Consider the following 13,908-nt stretch of genomic DNA (forward strand, 5'->3'; position numbering starts at 1 on the left):
TCTCCAACTGTCTCTCTCTCTCTGTCTGTTTGTCTGTCTATCTGTGTTTCTATGTCTCTCTCTGTCTCCTCATCTCTATGTCTCGTTCTGTCTGTCTGTCTGTCTGTCTGTCTGTCTCTGTCTTGAGTCTCTCAAATACTAGGACTGATTCTAAAAATAATTTCAGAGTGAGGATGTTAAACACTATTTCTTTTCTAAAATCCAAACATAATTTGTATAAACACGATGATAATGCCATTTCTATAGCATCACCAATGGAAATTATTTTATGATAATGATGATACTGATAATAATCAGCAAGACATGCAGTAGAAGCAAGTTCCTTTCTTGAGAGAAATTGACAGACTGCTCTGGACAGAAGCAGGGGGACAGTGTTGGGTTTCTTACATTCAACCAGGTCACCCAGGCATGGAAGGCACAGTTCTGCTGGACATGACATTTTGGATGTTGGGAAAACAATAATCTGGCCACTAGATTACTTCCCTGATGTGAATAGACGCCATTGTTTCCTTTCTCTCTCCTGTGAATGGCATATTTGACGTCATAATGGCCAGGAGCCATCTGGAGGGACCAGAACCCCCAACTCCCAAGGCATGGATTTCAATGCTCTTTTCTGCTCCAGGAACAGGTTAAGTTCAATCTATGTATAGTATCTACTACAGGGGAAATGACTGAATAGCCTCTGAGTTGGCTGCATTCTCTATTCAGAAATTACCATAAATCAATGTAAAATACTTTGGTTAAAACTGGCTGCATCTATATCAGAGTAAAATGGAGAATGCTTAAGAAATATTATGGACAGCTTATGTTTATGCATTTACATTCAGAGAAGCAGGCACTTTCAGACAAGCTATGTCACCCTGACTACATGTAAGTCACCTCTGAATTACTGAGAAGCTCTTGAAAGCTGGAAAGACCTTCTCTGCTGCCGATCAGTTTTATTTACAGGTACAAACGATACTTTCTAGAACCTTAAGTCTTTCACTTTGCAATTCATTTATATATAAGCTTTGAGTATTAGTAGAAACGATACTTTCTAGAACCTTAAGTCTCTCACTTTGCAATTCATTTATATATAAGCTTTGAATATTAAGTAGCCAGTGTTTGATAATGGATGAAAATGTTCAGATTCTGATGTGCATAGCTCACTATTATCTATTTTTCAAAAAGAATTACATGAGAAGGTTCCCTAGTAGTTTTGAAAATGTATATACCTAAGAATTACTAAAATGTCCTCACCTTCTGACCAAGAGATCCCAAAAATATTTATATACACTAACAAGGTCACAGATAGAAAGAAAGGTCTCATTATACATCATCATATTTATAGTAACAGCTTCATTTTATTAGACTAATTGTGGCACATAAATGTTAGGAATATTATTACTGCATTATAAAAACAATGCATATGAAAATTCTTAGACTCACTAGGAAGAATCACATGATCTGATGCACAGTAAAGTTATCAAAAACAAAAAAAGAATATAAATGATGACTTTTGTTATTGTTCAGTCATTTCAGTCCTGTCCAATTCTTTATGATTCCATTTGGGATTTTCTTGGCAAAGATACCAAAATGGTTTATCACTTCTTCAGCTCATTTTACAGATGAGAAATTGAGACAAACAGGATCAAATGACTTGTCCAGAGTCATATAGCTTTTAAGTATCTAAGATTGAACTTGAATTCAGAAAAAAAAAAGTCTTCCTGACTCCAGGTCCTGCATTCTTTACACTGTACTACTCAGTAACCTATATGAGGACTAAAGCAATGGAAATGGAAAGACAAAAGTGGGTAGGATAATGACTGAATGTTGCATAATTATAATTAGCAAGTTTCTCCCCAAAACACAGGAGAAAATGTATTTTCCCTTCACTGGACAGATGGGATACAACAAATGTAGAACATCACATATATTATCAGACTTGGCTGATATGTTGATCAATTTGTTTTGGAAAGGCCTTTTTTTCTTTCCTTTTAATTTTTTGTTACATGAAATCATTCCCTGAGTAGGGAATGGGGAAAAGGGATATATTTAGAAATGAAGTTGATATAAAAACAAAAGATATCAATAAAAATAAAGTTTGGAAATGAAGAAAACAAAAATAATATATATGACAAGGTAATACCAAAATCAGCATTGTACTTAGCAAAAAAAAAAAATGTTCTGTAATTCATTTATGTGCTGAATCACTATTTCAGGGTGGACAATTTATAGGCAGGTTTTCTTATCAGTAGCTGTCACTAACAGAGGATAATATGTTGCCACCACAAATAATCTTCATTATTTTATTATGTTTGCTTTTAAGTATTAATAGCTTATAATAAACTCAATTGTCTACTGAACCTTGCTTGACAGTTGAAATCATGAAATTAAGTGTTAAATTAGCTGTGAAATATAAAAGATTCTTCTTCCAGGTAAAGTGGAGTAGGAGAAATGCATGCAAGACAGAGGAAGAATAGAATGGGAGGTAAGTGCTAAAAGAAATGTTTACTTTCATGAATCCTTATCATACAAATCATGTATGGGATTTCTCATCTGAAACTTTTTACTCATGTTTTCACATCTTTAATTACATGAATAGATTTCAAAAAAGATTCTTTCCCTATTAAAAGCCATAACCCCACTTTTGGTCATAATAATAAAGTGTTGCAAAAGTTTATTCATATTAAAGAAAGAAAACAAAAGAATGTTAAATTTTGGTCCAAACCATTCACTTACAATACCAATTAGAGATTTCATTTTTCTCTTCTCAGATAAAAATAAATAAAATACCTAAATCTAGTTTTTAGACTTACTTGATCTTACTACCTTAGGCAAATGTTAAGATTTTATATGCTGTTCCCTATTATTAAAATATTTTTTATTTAACTATGTTTGGTGATTTAGATAAGCTGAGATCTTAAGCATTTTTTGGAGATACTGTCACTTTAATGGGCTCAACCTTATCTCTAACACTAGTTTTGTTTTCAGAGGAGGAATGATATTATGATTGTAAATGCTATTTAATTTCTCTTAATTTCTGTATTAAACCTGAATTCTCTAAGTAGAAAATGAGATTTCTCTGGCTTTTTGTACCTACCACAGACAGAAGATGCTTTTTTAGTTCTAATTTAACTATGGAAGAGACACAGATGGAGAAAAGAGACCGGAAAGAATTTTAATCAATTTTACTGATAAAAATTTTGGTAAGACTCAAGGTTTCCAGTTATAAATTAGCATTAAAAAATGATCAGTTCATTAAAGCAGCAACTTTTGAGAAGCCTATACTACAGGGTGAAAATCCATAAAACACAATTTAATTCAAACCCTACATGTCTTCTTGAGGGCAAATGGTGTAGCCATCTGATTATTTAGAAGAAACCAAAAATATCAGATGAGATCTAAATTTAATACATGTCAAGAAGTACCACATTTAATTTGTTCACATAAGACCTAGAACTTCAGAGCAATGATGTAGTCATGATATTGTTAAGCAATTATTTATCTGGCTTCAAAATTCAGCTTAAAATATTTACAACGTCATTAACAAATTCAATATTCTATCCTCAAACAGAATTATTATAAAATGCCTATCAATCTTTTCAGACTTATTTATTCAGACTTATCTTCCACTTGAAATATCTTCTTTGGATTAAGGTACTTTTTTTTAAAATTTTAAGGCTTCCTGAGTGGCTACAATTCCTCATTAATTCTTTTTTCAATACTGTTATTCCCTCTGAGTCAAACAAAGTTTTTAGAAACTTTTAAAAACTCTTGGCTGCTACTAGCTTGAAGAGCTAGAGAAGATGGGAGCAGCACTGAAAGAGCTTTATAGGGAGAGAGATCTTCTAGCTGTAGGTCCTCATACACTGCTCACACCCACCTAATCTTTCCCACTTTTCTCAGCAAGAGCCAAGGGAAAACCAGAGGACTCATGTTTCCAGAGGTCTAGAGGAGAACAACATACAAAGAGATCAAATGACAGAAGAGGGCTCTCAATGATTTTCCACGGTCCTAAGGATTAGATGGAAGATGGTGATGGAAGCAAAGCTTTTAGGATCTTATAAGAAAACTCTTATAGGTATATTTGGGGCCTTCAGGCTCACAGCAATGGATAGAATGAACAGTGGTTCTGGAATTGTGCAAGGAAAAGGAGAAAGAAGAGGAACCTAATGTAAGTCAAACTACCAGAGAATTGAGCCCAAACCCAGGAATTCATGCAGAAGGTAGGGACTACCCTTGACAGGTGGTACAGGACCAAAAATAGACCCTGACTATTCCATCTAAGAGTATGGAAGAGTCTATGTAATGTAACCAGAGCCCAAAACTCCAATCCAAATAAACAAAGGTTACTGCACAAGTTCATGAAGAACCTCAGAGAAGAGACTGTACTGGTCATAAGCACTACATGAGTACCTGGAAGAAAAGGTGAGAGAATTACAAAATATAACATTAAGGGAAAGAACATGTAGGGAGGAAAGAATGTCAAGGAAAATTAATAGCATAGAAATGATAGTTGGTAAACCTTACCAAGAAATGAACCCCATAAAAAAGAAGATGGGTCAAATAAAATAATAATTTTCAAAGACCATAAGGAATATCAAAACAAAATCAAAGAATTAAAAAAAAATTGTAAGGCATGTACTTAAAAAAAAAAAAAAAGCAAACAACCAAGGGGAGAGAGCATCAGTCACTGTTGAGTTTATGACCATGCACAGCAATGGAGGCTTACAGGAATGAACCACCATAGCAGCAGGTTTGTTTGTAGTTAGACTTTCTGCAGCGAGACCTTACTAGAACACAAATCTCCTGCCCACAAAAAAGCTGGCAACAGCATGCACAATAGCAGGAGGAGTAAGTGGGACCTGAGACAAGCAAACCTGGAGAAAGAGTGACTGGGGATTCAGCTGCAAATTGGAGAAACAGAGATGGAAAAATCTAGAGACAAATGGCGCTTTTCACTGAGCTCTCCAGCCCTGGGCCCCTCCAGGAGTACATGCAGGTTGCCAGAGACTTTGTTCATTTCTTCCTTTTTAGAGCCATGTGTTTTGGTGGAGTCTGAGTTCCAAACTGTGCTAAAGGGAAGGGAAATGGAAAACTACATTTTCAGGAATGTGGCAAAGAGTAGTCCCTGTTATTTTTATTATACATTTGTTTCAATTTAATGTTTTATAGTTTCAGTGCTGCTCTCTTGCTAGGATGATGAGCACCTAATCAGGAGAAGCTAAAAGTAAGTCACAGAAATGAGATATTACACCACCATTGAAACTCATGTCCAAGAACTCAGGGTGGCTAGGACTGCTGGCTCTCTGCTAGATAAAGATTACAGAATGGTTAGTATATTAGGAAATAAGAAGGCTGGAACTTGTCTGAATGAGTGATTTTAAAAGAACAATGGTATATCTCACAACCCCATTTAAAGGGACACTGTTCACATTTGGGATGTCAAAATCTCAAATGTTTTTAAAACTGTTTCACTAAGGATAGCATACCACAACTTTAGTTTTTGCAAGTGAGCCAATCTATTCCAAGTTAAATCTGTAGACGTGAGTGTATCTATTGTGATTGCCACAAAAAGGCAACATCCTCAGTCAAAGAACACCTCACAATTAACATAATTTATTGATCAAGATAATCGATGTCATCAAGAGTAAAGTACAACAACAGACCTGACAGCCAGGAAGACTGGCTGTGTTATAGAAACAGATGATACAAGTCCTTCATTGTCTGGGTACACAGAGAAACGTGTGTGATTGAGACAGTAATCTATATATTAAGAATCACATAAAAGGCCCCACTATGTAACACAATCAAAGAGCTAGAAGAAACCTTGTAGATCATTTCATCCAATCATCTCTCATTTTTATGGATTCCATTGAGGAAAAGTGACAGTGGCAGAATAGGGATTCCATTTTACATCTTTCTGGCTTCCAACCCTATGCTCTTTCCATTTGCTTTGCTTTTCCAAAATATAAACAATTAAAAAATCTTCTAGGGAGAAAAGATGTGAAGAAAATGGGTTTTCTTAAAGGGGAAAAATCTAAACAAATTTTCAAGGAAAGTACATGGTCTGAAAATGGTTACTAACAGAAGAAATAGAAATGAGTTGAAATTCAGAAAACTGAATTTCTAAGCCTGGTTTAATTTTGCCTGAATTTCCTGGATCTATGTAGGTATTGGGTTAATCTAGACTCCTATTAGAGTACAGAAGGAATGAAGAATACTCCTTTTCTCTGAAATCCTAAAAGCTATAAACTAATCTCAAAGACACTAAAGAGATAAAGATGGGATGGTCTGAGTTTGGGGTTTGGGCCCATGTTTTGCAGTCTGGGTATGTCTCTCTGAGAGGAGACTAAGAGTCCTGGATTTATTGAATAGTGACTATATCTTAAAAGGCACAAAACGAACATTCTCTCTTACTGGCAAAAAATTGTGGATTTTCTGGATCTTGTGGAGCAACTTCTCTCCACCCTAATTCCTGAGCTTTGGCTCTGATGAGTATCCACATCTGGGTTTGCATTTATGGCCTGGAAGAACATTTGACCAACTTCATGAACGCTCTCAGTTTGCTTATAACGGTTCCAATCAGAGAGTTTCTATAGATGTTCCTCTATCAATCAATTAATTAATATCTGTCAAGTTGTATCTAACATCGTGCTAAATATAAAATATAGGTCATAGTCCCTGTCTGCAAAGAGTTTACGATATAGAGTTATGCAATTTCTTCTCCTAGAGTCCTTCTATTTCACTGATTTATGTAATTTTAGAAAACTGGAAGATGCTAGGGAAGATTTCCACAGTTATGTAAACATAATCTATTAGCATTAGCCATTTGTCAGGAATACAAATACCATTTCTAATGACTATGTTAATGTGTCCTGACCTAGTGTACCTATCCTCCCACCCTGACTAAGAATTGAATCCACAGCCTTATAGGGACTTACAATTCATTCCAATCTTCAATGCACAAAAAGTTCCATAACAGAGCTAAAGTCTTGTGGTCAGCAGTGAAGTGTTGATGTCTTCAGCTCACAAAGATGCACAAGGGAGAGAAGAAGGGCTTAGTAGTCGTGATCCCCAGGATATACTCCTAATTCCCCCAAACCTTCAAGTGAGTCATTTTTTCTTTCTGTGCTTTGATTTCCTTGCTTATAAAAAGGAATTTTGATCAATGTTACAATAAAATTGAGTATATAAAACTACTGCCAGCTCTCCAGATGAAATACACTTTATTAACACAAAGCAAATGTGACATTTGGGAAGCAGTAAAAAACTATGCAAGGAGGGGTCAGGAAATCTGGGTTCTACTCTCTAATCCACATATGACTTACTGAGTCATTCAAGAATCGACTTTAGATAATTTAATCTTGCTATAGAATTAGGCAACCACCCTACCAGTCAAATAAACACACTTCCTCTGGCAATTGATGGGGTGAATAGATGGATGGGGAGTGTCTTGTGGGTCTAGGGAGACCATTCTCAGCATTGTGTCAAAGGTTCAGAAGTTAGACTAAAATGTCTATAGACAAAAATCCCTCTAAATTCTTGGTACCCTGGGAGGGTCAGCAGGACCCAGCTTCCTCCAAAAAATGAGCAAGTCTCAGATGGCTTACAGGACTAGAGTTCGGTCATGTCATCCTCGACTTGCTCATGGCAAATCTCTTTTAGGTTGGGCTGCCCTGTGGAATAGCCGGGTGATGTGCTAGAAGAACCAGGCATGCAACAAGAAGCGTTTTTAAAAATTCCTTTAAGTACTCACAATTCTGACAACACTGATCTCAGATTATTTCCCTGGTAAGGAGATGAATGGTAGCTAGGTAGCACAGCACTGGGCTTGTATCTTCCTGAGTTCAAATCCAGCCTCAGATACTCCCTAGGACAAGTCACTTAACCCTATTTATCTCAGCTTCTCATCTGTAAAATTATATTGGGGTGTGTGGACATATTTATATGGATGTTACATAAGATATATAGATATAGATATAGTAATTTAATAATAAATGTAGGGTAATTTAATAATGCATGAATGCACTCTGTCCTGAAAGAGATGCTGAGCCATTGTCATTATCATTTTGCCCCTGACATTCAGGGGAGGAGTGGCTCATATTGGGGCACTCGATTTATTAATTCCTCCTTTAATCTTATAACCTACAACTGAGGTTCTCTCCCGATACCCAATTCCCAGCAGTCTCAATTTGTTCCCGGTGCTCAATTTATGGTGGCTTAAAATGCTAGTGTCCATAGAAGAGAGAAACTAGATGAAATAAGAATAGTTTCACCCAATGCCTATGACACTGGGAATAGGAGAGAACAGAAGACAACTTCAAGGTTTAAGGGAATAGAAAGTAAAAATATTTTAAAGCTGACAAACCTTTCTGAGATTATTTCTTCACCATTCATGAGATAATGTATATAAATAAACATGTTATTATCATTATGTAATAAAGGGCCATAAATATACTAGCTCTTATCTTTCAAGAGAAATGTGAACTATTTTGTCAATTCATTTATTAATTCAACAAATGGACTGCTAGATGGCACTGTAGATAAGCTTCCAGGCTTGCAGTCTGGAAATCCCACTTTCCCGAGTTCAAATCCAGTCCCAGACACTTATTAGCTACAGTGATTTTGGGCAAGCTACCTGTTTGCCTTAGTTGTCTCTTCTGTAAAACGAGCTAGAGAGGGAAGTAGCAAACTACTCCCGTATCTTTGCCAAGAAAACCCCAAATGGGACCATGAAGAGTCCGATATGATTGGAAACAACTGAACAACAAGAACTTCTCTTATGGATTTAACATGTTATATGATTTTATGAAATATGCAAAGAAACAGAATAATACACAGAAATATAAAACAGGCGTATATGTATACTCAAGTACACACCGAAGTGCATGTAACTCATGGCCCAGAAGTATAACTACAGGCTCAATTGGGCTTTGTTTAATCTTGGAGTTTCAATAAGTAACACTAAGCTTTGTGTTTGTGTCTAGGTTTTCCCTCAAAAGTAGTGATCTCCTGAGGAAGGGGCTGCATATGGATGAACAGATGTCTCTTCAGGGAATTCAGTCCATTTTGGCTCTGAGCCTCCACTGGGGATGGTCTGGTCCAAATCTCCTCCCTGTATTTGATTTATGTTAGCTGCTCAACTGTTCTGTCTCTAGAAAGGTGGTATCTCCTTTTTGCCCTCCTACCCCTCTACCCTCTCTCTAGAGGGCATCGTATCTGCTTCCATCCCTGAACCTGCTTCACTGGGGAAAAGTGAATATATACATATTAATTAAGTATTCCTATATATTATATATCATATAGGGAACACTTGTATGTGGTGTAATGTATATTTATATAAATACATATATATACATATAGATACTTGTATACACTATATTATATAGCATACACATATTATAAATTATATACATACACAATAATTTTGGAATGCTATATATATGCATATATATATATATACATAAATATCTGCATATATGCAGTCATCTATGTATATAACACTTTTGAAGTATTTCAAAATAATTGTGAGAGGCAACACACATAGTTGATAGAGTCAGTCTTAGTGTGACGTTGGGCTTAATCACTTCTGGTAAAGTTTTTTTTTTTGGATTGAAAACTGGTTAAAAGTTGCCCCTAGCAAAGAGTGTTTCTTCACCTGCAGTGCCCTACAACTGATAAAATCATGATCCAGGGTGGGAAAAAATCAATTAAATCACCACATGTAAATTCTAACAAATATCATCATGAAACATATTCCTAAAAGGGGTGTGAATATGTGATTAATATATCTGGGTTCAAATTTTTTTTTGATATTTGTATTGTCCTGGACCAGTCATTTGGTCTTTTTTTCAACCTCAGTTTTCTTATCTATAATCTATAGGGATGGAAGACACCTCAAGTTGTGAGGGAAATTCTTTATAAAATTTAAAGCACAACCTAAAGGTGAATTGTTATCATCTGTGCTTCAATAAAGTGACTTTATGGATTAGTGAGTTTAAGTTACATGAATTAACATGCATACCACAGTTTTACATAGACATACACACACATGAATGTTTTCCCACATATGTAATTTATACACACATGTGATCTATTCCACTTAAAAGGTATTTTACTTCATATTTACATGGTAGGTCAGCCAATGGCTATTAATTATACTATAATATTTTGTGCTTAAATATACTTTTAGGACGTTTATCAAATCTTAGTTACAGATCCCTATCTTCTAACTTCTTATAGACTTAATGGTGCTAGTTAAATAATTTTAAGTTATATGTTCTTTTCCAGGACTATATATCCTATTTAGCTTCACATCTATATTCACTTTGGCAAATACTGTTGGTTAGTAACATCAACAGAAACATGGAAACAGCTTCTAAGACTTTAAATTAAGGAGAAATTAGTTATATGCATTGATTGATGCAGTTTCTATAATGGGAGTAACTAATGAAATCATAAATCTGGACCTAATAAACAAACAAATCCCTTAAATTAGACATTATAATTGTATTCACTGAAATGAGTTTACCTGTATTTTTTAAAAGAAATGGAATCACTGCTCTAAAAACTAATTTTTTCTTTTCTTTTCTTTTCTTTCTTTTTTTTTTTTTTTTTTTTTTTTGCCACAAGGTAGCAAGCTTCAAAAAGCACTTAGGTAGTAGAGTGGATAGGACACTAGATATGGAGTCTAAAAAACTTGAGTTCAAATACAGTCTTAGACAGTCACTAACTAGCTGTGTGGCCCTAAGATCACTTAATCCTGTTTGCCTGAGTTTCCACATCTGTAAAATGATCAGAGAAAGGAAAAGCAAGGCACTCCAGTATCTTTACAAAAAACCCAAAACTGAACCAAACCCAAATGGGGTAACAAAGAGTCGAAGATGACTCAAACAACTAAACAACAACAGCACACTTCAAAAGAACAGAGGAAGAAATGACCTGTCTCTTTGAACATATAAGGGATATAATTCAGGGTATCAAAGTGAGCTCCAAATGTAATCAATAAACCAAAAAAAAAATCATCAGATGAGGCAATTTTCTGCTTCTATTGAACAGGGGGGAAAAATTATTTAACTTTTTTTTTCTGTTTTGCCAAACCATTTTTTAAAGATAAAAGCAAAATAAGTGAATCAAAACTCTTGAATATCTATAAGTCACCACCTCTTCTTGTCCCAGTCAGGTTTCAGAATTCCAAGAAAAAAAAGTGAGGGAAGGCCAGTCAAAGTTAAGAACGAACATGTAGGTGTCGCTTGTAAATCCAAAGTGAAAAACTGTAGAGTTACTTTTTGCCTTACCTGTTCGTTGTATGTCATCTCTTCTCTCAGTTGATTCTAACTGGATTCCAGTGAACGAAAATTCTTCTTTGCAGAATTTTTTCCCCACATCTGTGAAATTACAATGTTTAATCTTAATATTAAAACCTTTCAGTGCAAAAGACTAAATTCAACTCAGAATTGGGTAGGAATATTATCTTATTCAACAAAGATAAGAAACAGGCCCTAAAAATGCCATCTTATATACTTTATATCTCTTCTATATGAGTACTGGATCAAAATGAATGGCTAAAAGTAAATACTAAGACTGTGAGGATCTTGGTTGGTTGACTCAGATTTGGCAAAGGCAGAGGGGAAGAGATGGTTTTGCATCTAGTTTGGAATGTTGTGGCAACTTGGAAAGAGTTGGGTCTCTAAGGAAGAAGCCACCACATGTTAGAACAGAAGTCACTGGGTTTGGCAGAGAACGGAATGAGGGAATAACAATAAGCAGCACTACTTTCTGTCATGATTGAGACATGCTGGCCAGCAAACACCGTGTGTGATCTCTTTCTCTTCCAAAACTGATCTAATCAAGAGTTGCCCTTTCAAGTCAGTTTTAAACATATTCCAAAGAATTCTCCCTCTCCAATGGCTCCTCCTCATCTGCCTACAGATATACTTAGCTCTCCCCAAAACTAAAAAAAAACAACAACCCATTTTTTTAACCTTCTGCCCCATCAAACTACCTCCTCCTCTGCCCTATCCTTCACTACTGAACTTGTTGAGTAGTTCTCCTTAAATGACGCATCCTTTTCTCTTTTCAAATCTCTGAGACTGAGACTCTGCTGATTTACTGAAGTGTCCCATAAGACTCAAGGTCTTCATCTGGGTCTGGAAACATTAAAAAAAATTGGTATTTGTATTTCAATTCAACTAGTTTCCTTTGTAATTCTAAGTATTTCACTTAGCATTTTTAATTCTTACCATGTTTTCAAAAAGGCTAACTCCAATGCCAATTCCTCCATGAACTTTCCTAATCCCCTTTTATAGTAGAGATTCCCAATCCCCTTGTATAGTAGAGACCTTTTCCACTTGAAAGTCAGAGAGCATGATGAATTGTGCCACTTATCTATTATTCTGTATGAGGGTTGTTTGCTTCTTACTACAGTATAAAACTAGAAACTCCATGAGGTAGGATTGTGTCATATTTATGTTTTGTATCTAATCTCACCCAACATTTATCACATTACATACTATAATTATTTAATAAACATTTGCCCAATTTACTGATATTTAAAGTACTAAAGTTAATTTTCACTTTTAATTGAATTTAAAAACAATTATTTTCTGTTATTCCAAAACAAACTAATTTTCTAAATAATTAGAAGAGGGGAGATTGGGTGGAAGACCCTCAAGCTCCCATTTTGAATTCATAAAGATCACGAACTGGTCATGGGATTATAGATCTGATCATGAAATGGATCCCAGAGGCCATCTTACCTAATCTTTCACTTAGGAAATGGAGGCCAGGGATGTGGCTTGCCCAGGGCCAGATGGCAGTTTTGAGACTTATTAATTTTGTAATTCTGGCTTCCCTTCTCTCTTAGCCATGGTTTTCTCATCTGCAAAATGCACTCAATCCTTCAGAAAACAGATGTAAAGAAATGGATGCAATTACAATTGCTTGTGTAAGGAAAAGATCACTAAGTGTCAGAGGTAGAATTTGAACACAAGGCTTTCTGATAATGGCCAGCAATGAGAGCTGGGTGGAGTTAGGAAGACTCACCTTCCTAAATTCAAATTTACCTAAGACAGATTACTCTGTGATCCAGGTAAAGTCACTTAACCCTTTTTGTCTCAGTTTTCTCATCTGCAAAATGAGATAGAGAAGCAAATGGCAAACCACTTCAGATCTTTGCCAAGAAAACCCCAAGTGGGTCATGAAAAGTCAGACATGACTGAACAACAATTTCCTGATTACAAGTCTAACACACAATCCACCATATAAAGGGCACATTTTTTTAGCTGTTCAAATCATAGCTTTATTTAAAATTTTACTATAAACTTAGTATTATTATTAATAATAAATACTATTTATTTAAAATAAATAACATAAACAAAATAAAGATTAAGAACTTATAGAAAACCTCAATAAGTTCCAACTCATCAATCAATCAATAAGCATTGATTATGCAGCACTATGTGCCAGGCCCTGTGCTTGGTGCTAGGAATAAGAATACAGCCCCTGCCATCAGGGAGCTCACATTCTATAGGATAAAACAACTTGTACATATACACATACATGTGCACACTTATGCAGGCGTAGGTATTTTTTATTGTCTACAGAGATAAATCTAGATGAATATAAGATGGTTATTAGATGGTAGGAAAGGTAGTCATTTAGTAGTTGTATGGTGTGCACACATGTGTATATGTGTATGTATGCACCTTCCAGTGTAGCATAAAGAGCACAGACTGTTGAACCAGAGACCTTCTATTCACATCCTTTTGCATATATCCACCTTGTGATTTTGGTCAACCACTAAAGTTCTCAGGATCTCAGTTTTCTCACCGGTAAAATGTAGGGGTTAGTTAGACTAAATCACTTCTAAGGTCCCATAATTTCCATGAGAACAAGTCAGGAGAGTGCTTTTATTCTGTGCCC

The 13,908-nt window shown here is 35.5% G+C and overlaps 1 long non-coding RNA gene across 1 annotated transcript in view; it reads right to left on the bottom strand.

Annotated features, from left to right (window-relative positions):
• The window catches only part of LOC116419682, a 175,987-nt gene that overhangs the window by 45,916 nt on the left and 116,163 nt on the right, over positions 1-13,908 (bottom strand). The window contains exon 4 of the long non-coding RNA XR_004229957.1: positions 11,283-11,372. This is a non-coding gene — a long non-coding RNA (uncharacterized LOC116419682). The remainder of the gene's footprint in view (positions 1-11,282; positions 11,373-13,908) is intronic.

This window comes from Sarcophilus harrisii, chromosome 5 (assembly GCF_902635505.1).
Source record: "Sarcophilus harrisii chromosome 5, mSarHar1.11, whole genome shotgun sequence".
In the NCBI taxonomy this organism is placed as follows: domain Eukaryota; kingdom Metazoa; phylum Chordata; class Mammalia; order Dasyuromorphia; family Dasyuridae; genus Sarcophilus; species Sarcophilus harrisii.